Below are 9,034 nucleotides of genomic sequence, written 5' to 3' on the forward strand. Positions count from 1 at the left end.
GCAAGGAAGCCAGGCATCGGTAGCTTTTAAGATCCCCAGGTGATTCCCATGTGCAGCAAAGTTTGAGAGCCACTGCCTTAGTCATCTTCACTATGGGATCTAAAAATCTCTTATAGAGAGGATTTCTCATAGGTCTCATGTCAGAAGTAGGAATAGGAATCAGGTAAAATTTCCTCCTTCCTGGGTATGGTGGAGACTAACTGTCCCAAATATTCACCCCTCCTCATTTCTCCATCATAAGAGAACCTCTAATAGTTTGCTGACCACATAGCCACTCAGAAAAAAAGATTACTTTTCCAGCCTCCTTTGTATCAGGGCATGGCATTATGTCTCAATTCTGGGCCAATGGAATTAAGTGGAAATGGTGCATGTATATTCCTGGTCAATCCTTAAAGGAAAAGTGTGTATTTTTTTTATCTTCTACCTTCTTGCTGGTTGGAATGCAGATATAATAGTTGAAGCTCCAACAGCCAATTGGACAATAAGATGATTTTGGAAAAAACTGAAGCCATACAAAACAAAGAAACAAGGTAGAAGGAGCCTGGTTCCCAACACCATAGAGGTTGGTATCAACCCTAGAGTGACCAACTATCTCTGGGCTTCTTAATGGGTAAGAAAAATAAACTTCTATCTTGTTTATGGTAACATTTCTATTAATTGCAGCTGAACTTAAATCTAACAGACTCAGTGTTTCTCAAGTTTTGTAAATATGTGAGACACACCTACAAAGCTAATGAAGCATATTGAAGTAGGTGATTCTGATACCTAAATTTGAAAACAACTATATAGATATCCTGGGAGCTAGAGACGATGCATGGTGAGGGTAAAACTTTGAAAACAATGATTGGTTATATTCATTTTGGAAAAGTAAATCTACTGAATAAAATATCTAGCAGTATGGTGTAGCAGTTAAAGACTTCAGCAGGAGACAGACCTATACTTAAATCCCGGATTTGCCACTTATCAACCACTAGTAACTTAACTTCTCTAAACTGGTCTCCTCATTTATAAAATGGGCCAGTAACAGTACCTGTTGAGGGTGGTATGATGAGAGTTAAAGGAGGTAATCTAAGACAACCCTTTGTATAGTAACTGCCACATAGTAAAAGCTCAGTAAGTGTTGGCTTGAAAAAAAAATGGTGGAAGAATTTATGATCTGACTTTGAATTCCATTTTAGTCCCTGACTAGTTCTACTCTGTCCATTATGGAGGCCACTAACCACATATGTCACCACTTCACACTTACTAGGATGGCTATAATTTTAAAAAGATAATAAGTATTGGCTAGACTGTGGAGAAATTGGAACCTGTAACATTGCTGGTAGGATTGTAAAATGATGTAACCACTTTGGAAATCATTTTGGCAGTTCCTCATAATGTTAAACATAGAGCTGTCACATGACCCAGCAAGTCTCCTGGGTGTATAGCAAGAGAAATGAAAACCTATATCCACACAAAAACTTGTACACAAGTGTTCATAGCATTATTATTCATAGTGGTCAACAAAAGGAAAACGCCCAAATGTTCATCCACTGATGAATAGGTAACCAAACATTCGACACAATGGGATCTTATTTGGCAATGAAAAGGAAGTATTGATACATGCTAAGTTCATCCATCATGGATGAACTTTGAAAACAATATTCTAAGTGAAAGAAGCCAGTCACCAAAAAACAGCATACTGTGTAATTCCATTTATATGAAAATGCCCAGAGTAGACAAATCCATAGAAATAGAAAGTAGATTAGTGGCTGCCTAGGGATGGGGGGGGGGGGGAATGGGAATGACTGCTAATAGGTACAAGGTTTCCTTCTGGGGTGATAAAATGTTCTAAAATTATATGGTGGTGATGGTTGTGCAATTCTGAATATGCTAAAAACCATTGATTGTACACTTTAAATGGTTGAATATTATGGAATATGAATGAAAAACAAAACATGATGCACTCTATCCCCCTCCCCAAAAATTTAAGAAACTAGCTTTGCAGGAAAATATAAAAGGCAACATCATATAATGGAAAGAAAATTGGCTAATAGTCAACACCTAGATTCTAGTCCTGCATTCACTACTTACTACTAACAACAAGGCCTAGGGCAAGTCTCTTTATTTCTATCTTTGGCCTTTTCATTTATTAAAGGATGAGGGTTCCATTTCTAGTATTTGGTGGCAATGATGTTTTTCTTGTTAGCCGGATAGAGTGGCTGTTGCATCAGATTCTCAAGGGGCTTCGTGATCCAACACGTGTAAGAGCTGCTGCTTTTGGCTTCAGCCCTGGACTCTCCTTAGGGGAGAAAATCTGATGAAATACCTACAGGAGATCCCCAGGTCACAAGACCAATGAAACTTCCCTTTCTCAACAGGAATTGCATAGTATATTCCCCAAGGAATCCTGCAAAGAGAGAGGGGATCATGTTCCAACTCAGTTTTGATTGAAGCATTTGGTTCAGGCTATATCCTTCTCTTGCAGACCAAAAGGAGTGTGAGGAAGAGAATTAAAATACTATCTCTGCTCAAAATTATTTTCCTTATACTATATCAAGAACAAAATAAGAAACCTACCAAGTACAGACTCATCTCAAAAATGTTAACATTAATATGGAAGGTGACTGAATTTTTGTTTCAATCCTCTAGTCTCACTGATGTGGGAATCAATGACTAGAGGTTTATATGACTTGTTCACAGTCCCATTATCTAGAGAACTGGGACTAGAACGCTTGTCTGTAGATTCCAATTCTGATGCCTTTTTCTTTGACCTTGTGTAATACATCTTCTCAGGTGAATTTCACGGAGTGAGTGAGGGAAGATCAAGCCTTATATACACCTTAGTTTCATTTAATTTAACAATCATAATGATCAAATTACAAGTGAATGCTAAAGGAATTAAATCTCAGCCTTTATATGAAAGAATTACATCAATAAAATATAAGGCCAGTGTTTCCAAACCCTTGTTGAAAAGTTGGTATGCCTCCTGCCTCAGAACTTGGCCCTCTTCCCTTCTCTAGGCTCACTTTGTTGGTGATCCCATGCTGTCTCACTACTTTATGTACTCCTCTCTCTTCTTCATAACTCATATCTGATCCATCAGGAAATCCTGTTGTTTTGACCTTCAAAATATATCAAGAATCCAACCCCTTCTCCATTTTCATTGCTGCCATACTGATCCAAGCCACCTTTCTCCACTGGATTATTGCCATGGCCTCCCAACCATTCCCTTACTTCGGCTTGCTCTCTTAGATCTGATCTCAATATACCAGGCAAAGCAGTGCTTTAAAATGTAAGTCATATCATGTCAAAACTTTACTCAAAACCCAAAATGACTTCCTATAAAAGCTGAAGTTCCTTGGAGTGGCCTCCAACACCTATATGATCTATCTCTTCTGCTCATTCTGTTCCTGCCATGGTGATCTCCTCTCTATTCCTTGAGCAAGTCAGGTGTGCTTACCTTAGAGCCTTTGCTCTAACTGGTTCTTCTGCTGGCAATACTTTTCTGCAGGGGTAAATACTGATGTGTATGCAAGTTTGTGAAACTTCATCAAGAAATCACAAATACAAAATTAGAAGCAAGTCCTTGAAGGGGCATCTGCAAGTTAGGGATCTTGAAATTTAAGCTACATTAGCTTCATAGTAAATCTACTTCTTTTCTTTCTCAGATGTCTGCTTGGCTAACTTCCTTTCTTCCTTCAGAGTTTTTTTTTCCTAATCTTATCTTCTCAATGAGGCCTGCCATCACTTCTCTGTATAATACTGACACTTGTTCCTCCACTCCTCTACTTTTTAACCCCCATAGCACTTATTATCTCTTAACATACTATATAATTAACTTGTTTATTATATTTACTGCTCCTCCCCCACCACCTTGCTAGAATGTAAGCTCTAGGATCCCAAGTCCCTATAACAGTCTTGACACAGACTCGGTATTCAATAAATATTTGTGGAAGGAATGAATATCAATTTCTTTAATGCCATTTTCAGAGCAATTAGAAAGAAGTAAAACTGTCACTATTTGCAGATGACATGATACTATATATAGAAAAGCCTAAAGAGGGGCGCCTGGGTGGCTCAGTCATTAAGCGCCTGCCTTTGGCTCAGGTCATGATCCCAGGGTCCTGGGATTGAACCCTGCATCGGGCTCCCTACTCAGTGGGAAGCCTGCTTCTCCCTCTCCCAATCCCCCTGCTTTGTATTCCCTCTCTCACTGTGTCTCTCTCTCTGTCAAATAAATAAATAAAATCTTAAAAAAAAAAAGAAAAGCCTAAAGACTCAACCAAAAAACTAGTAAAACCAATAAATGAATTCAGTAAGGTAGCAGAATGCAAAATTAATATACAGAAATGTGTTTCATTTCTATACACTAATAATGAAAAAGAAATTAAAAAAACAGTCCCTTTTACAACTGCATCAAAAAGAAAGTACCTAGGAATAAATTTAATTAAGGAGGTGAAAGACCTGTCCTCTGAAAACTGTTAAGACATTGATGAAAGAAATTGAAGATAATATAAACAAATGGAAAGGTATACCATGGTCATGGTTTGGAAGAATTTATATTGTTAAAATGTCCACACTACCTAAAGCAATTTATAGATTCAGTGTGATCCCCATCAAAATACCAACAACATTTTTCACAAAATTAGAACAAATAATCCTGAAATTTGTATGGAATCACGAAAGACACTGAATAACCAAAGCAATCTTGAGAAAGAAGAACAAAACTGGAAGCATCACAATCCCAGATTTCAAAATATACTACAAAGCTGTAGTAATCAAAACAGTGTGGTACTGGCATAAAACTACACATATTGTTTAATGGAACAGAATAGAAAGCTCAGAAATAAACCCATATGCAAGTGGTCAATTAATCTACAAAAAAGGAGGCAAGAATAGACAATGGGGAAAAGACAATTTCTTCAATAAATGGTGTTGGGAAAACTGGACAGCTGTATGCAAAAAAAAAAAAGAAAAATGGTGTAAAAAATGATCACGTTTTTACACTATACACAACAATAAACTCGAAATGTACTAAAGATCTAAATGTGAGACATGAAGCCATAAAACTCTTAATAGAAAACATAGGCAATAACTCTTGAACATTGACCTTAGCCATATTTTTCTGGAAACGTCTTCTTAGGTGAGGGAAACAAAACTATTGGGACTACATCAAATCTTTGCAGAGCAAAAGAAACCATCAACAAAACAAAAAAGCAGCCTATTGAATAGGAGAAGATATCTACAAATTATATATCTGATAAAGGGTTAATATCCAAAATATATAAAGAACTTATTTAACTCAACACCAAAAAAAACAAATAATCTGATTTAAAAATGGGCAGAGGACCGAATAGTCATTTTTCCAAAGAAAACATAGCTGACGACAGATCCATGAAAAGATGTTCAACATCACTAATCATCAGGGAAATGCAAATCAAAACCACAGAGCTATCACCTCACACTAGCCAGAATGGCTAGCATCAAAAAGACAAGAAATAAGATACGGAGAAAAGGGAACCCTTGTGCATTGTTAGTGGAAATATAAATTGGTTCATCCAATTTATGGATGGGGAAACAGGATGGGGAAAACAGGATGGGGTTTCCTCAAAAAATTAAAAATGGAAATACCGTTAATTCAGTAATTCCACTCATCCAAGAAAACAAAAACACTAATTAAAAAAGATATATTCATGCCTATGTTTATTGCCACATTACTTACAATAGCCAAAATATGGAAGTACCCCAGTGTCTACTGATGGATGAATGGATGGATAAAGAAGATGTGGTGTGTGTGTGTGTGTGTGTGTGTATATTACTCAGGAATAAAACAGAATGAAATCTTGCCATTTGTGACAACATAGATGGACCTAAAGTGTATTATGCTAAGTGAAATAAGCCAGTCAAAGAGAAAGACAAATATCATATGATTTCACTTACACGTGGAATCTAAAAAACAAAACAAATGAACAAATGAAAACAGAAACAGACTCTTAAATACAGAGAACAACTGGTGGGGGGGGGATGGGTGAAATAGGTGAAGGCAATTAAGAGGTAGAAACTTCCGGTTGTAAAATAAGTAAGTCACAGGGATCAAAAGTACAGCATAGGGACTATAGTCAATAATATTGTAATAACATTGTATGGTGACAGATGGTAGCTACATTTATTGTGATGGGCATTATGTAATGTATAGAATTGTTGGATCACTATATTGTACACCTGAAACTAATATAACACTGTATATCCACTAAGCTTCAATTTTTAAAAAATAATTTTAAAACATCAAAGCAATTGGAACTCCTAGACCTGGCATATGCTAAATGCTTAGTCATCATCTTGAAGGTTAAATTAATTTTTAAAAAAGGTTAAATGAGTAAATACTGTTCATCTGGTATCTAGCATGTGCCAAGCTCTTTTTCACATTCCCTTGACAATCCCACTAGGTATCTACTATTATTATTCCCATTTTACAGATGAGAGAACCAAGTTTAAATATATTGCCCTTGCTCACATAGCTCAGAAATAACCAAATGGAATTAAACACAGGTATGTCTGATTCCAAAGACTGTGATCTTTCCATTCTGCTGGTAGCCAGTGCCATTGATTAACCCAGTTTCTTCCTGGCATGGCTGAGAGAAACAGTAGAAAAAAACTGTGTGAATTTGAGATTAATGCAGAGCTCCAAAAAGTATTTGCTGTGGAACCCTGAGTTTCCATTTTCTCATCTGTAAAATGAGTCTCACAGAGCCTACTTTGAAGGAGAGATAAGAGAAGTAAAAAAGGTAGTGTTTAAGAAAGGGGCTTTAATAAGCATTTAATAAATATTCCCTTCAAAGGATTTGAAAGGGCTTATAATTAAACACACATTCATAAATAGCATTTGGAGGAGCGTGTGAGCCAGTTGCTATGGGGAAGCCAGTGGCAGGGCTTTTGTGGAGCCAAGCACACAGAGGCTGAGCTCAAGAGAACAATGTAGGAGTGGGGCAGAGAAGACCTGCAAACCACAACGGAATGAAAGAAACACTTTTCTGAAGTTACATTTTGTCCTTGCCTCCTACAAGCTGGCTTGCTCATATCTTTCAGTAAGACCCTGGAGTGGGTCTTTTTTCAACACTTCACTGAACAAGTGTCACAGGATACCTGGAGTTTCCTGGAATTGAGTCATCTTATACAATTTCAAATATTTAAAGTGCTAAATGAAAAAGAAAACTCTAACTTCTTGTGATATTTCTGCCAAGCTTCTTTGGGAACAACAGATGAGGAAAGCCAATCTGGCAGCATTTAATGTAGGAGAGGTTGAGCCAAAGGCTAGGAGGGTCCATAGGTGAGGAGTGACTGGCTAGTACTCACTAGACTCTAGTGAACTGGGCTGAGGGCCCAGAGCTTGCCTCATGTACCCCTGCAGCCAACCTCTTATGCTGATACTGGCATGGGGCAAGCAGCATTGATTCATGTTATTTTATTTTCTTCTTAAGGCTACCTGGGGACATTCTGGATTTTTTTTTTAAAGGATTTTATTTATTTATTTATTTGACAGAGGGAGAAAGGGAGAGAGAGAGCATGAGCAGAGGGAGGGGCAGAGGGAGAAGCAGGCTCCCTACTCAGCCGGGAGCCCGACTCACGGCTCTATGGCAGACGCTTAACTAACTGAGCCACCAAGGCGCCCCTGCATGTTCTTTAAATAATTTAATCTTATGATTAGATAAATTGGCATCTGTAAAATATTATAAAAGAAAAATTTTAATACTCATAAACCTACAATCTTGATATGGCAACAACTAAAAAGTGTTTTATAAAGCCTGTGCCCATATATCTAATATATGTGACATTCTTGATTTTCTAGCTCCATAATACACAGTTCTGATATTGAGGAAGGTGGGACAGTAAGATAAATAAGACATGTGTCAGGATTAAGTTCAGTTGTGAGGAATAGAGCCCTCAAAAATAGCAGCTTAAACAAGGTAGAACGTTGTCTTTCTTTCACTTAAAAGAAATCTATAGGTCAGTACAGAAGTAGCATGGTGCTCCATGATCCTCAGGGACTAGAACTCCTTACAGCTTTCTCTATTTGCCATCCTTGGGCTGTGGCACTTGATGACTGCTGGAGCTCCCCTCCTGAAGCAACTGGAAAATGAAAGGGAAGTTGAAGGCTTCACCTCTTCCTTTTTAGGAGACTTCCTGTAATTTTCACAGTTGCACCTTTTTTTTTCTGCTTACATCTGATTGGCCAGAACTTAGTCACATGGCTGTACCCAGCTGCAAAGGAGGCAGGGAAATGTAGTCTATTAAGGTTTTGTTATAAGGAACGACCAATATTCACAATCTGCCTCTACTTGCTTTTGACTTTGAAAAACCTCTGATGAACAACTGATTATCTCTGGTGTTCTGAATACTAGATAAGAATGTTTATTTATCATATTTAATTTTCATATAGTCAATAAGATGCCATAGGGTGAGAGTCAATAGCTATCTAAAATCATGAAACAAAATGGGATGCAATAACAACTCAAGATATGGGTTTAAAATCTCATTCATTTTCCAAGGAGTTGCCTCAGCTGACCTATGATGGCAGGTGAGAAAATCCCAGAAAACTATTTAAAATTTTTGTACTGAGGTAGTAATATCTTTGTGTAAATTGTGTAGTAGGAAGTTTTCTTAATCATTAGGTAGTTTAATATATATATATATAATTTTTAGAAGACATTATATGCTTAAGAAATATGATTAAATTCTTAAGTCTGATCTATTAGATGGAAAATTGTTTAAACTTGCAAAGATTTTTTGTGAGATAAGTCTGCATCATTAAGTGTTTGAGAGAATAAGATAAGGTAAACTCATAATTGTGGTTTGAAATGTCTAAAGGAATCTGATTATGTACAAAGTATTTACTGTTTAAAAAATTCTCATTCATTAAATTTATGAATGAGCAGAAGGTGTTCCATTTGATTTATAAAAGATATGATCTAATATGTAGTAGCATAAAATACAATATAAAAATAATATCTGTGTATTGCATTTCATGGCTTAAAAGACATGAGCTTTACAAATG

This window comes from Mirounga angustirostris, unplaced genomic scaffold (genome assembly GCF_029215605.1).
Source record: "Mirounga angustirostris isolate CCGP_5_RB_7025 unplaced genomic scaffold, mMirAng1.0.hap1 SCAF_1, whole genome shotgun sequence".
Lineage (NCBI taxonomy): Eukaryota > Metazoa > Chordata > Mammalia > Carnivora > Phocidae > Mirounga > Mirounga angustirostris.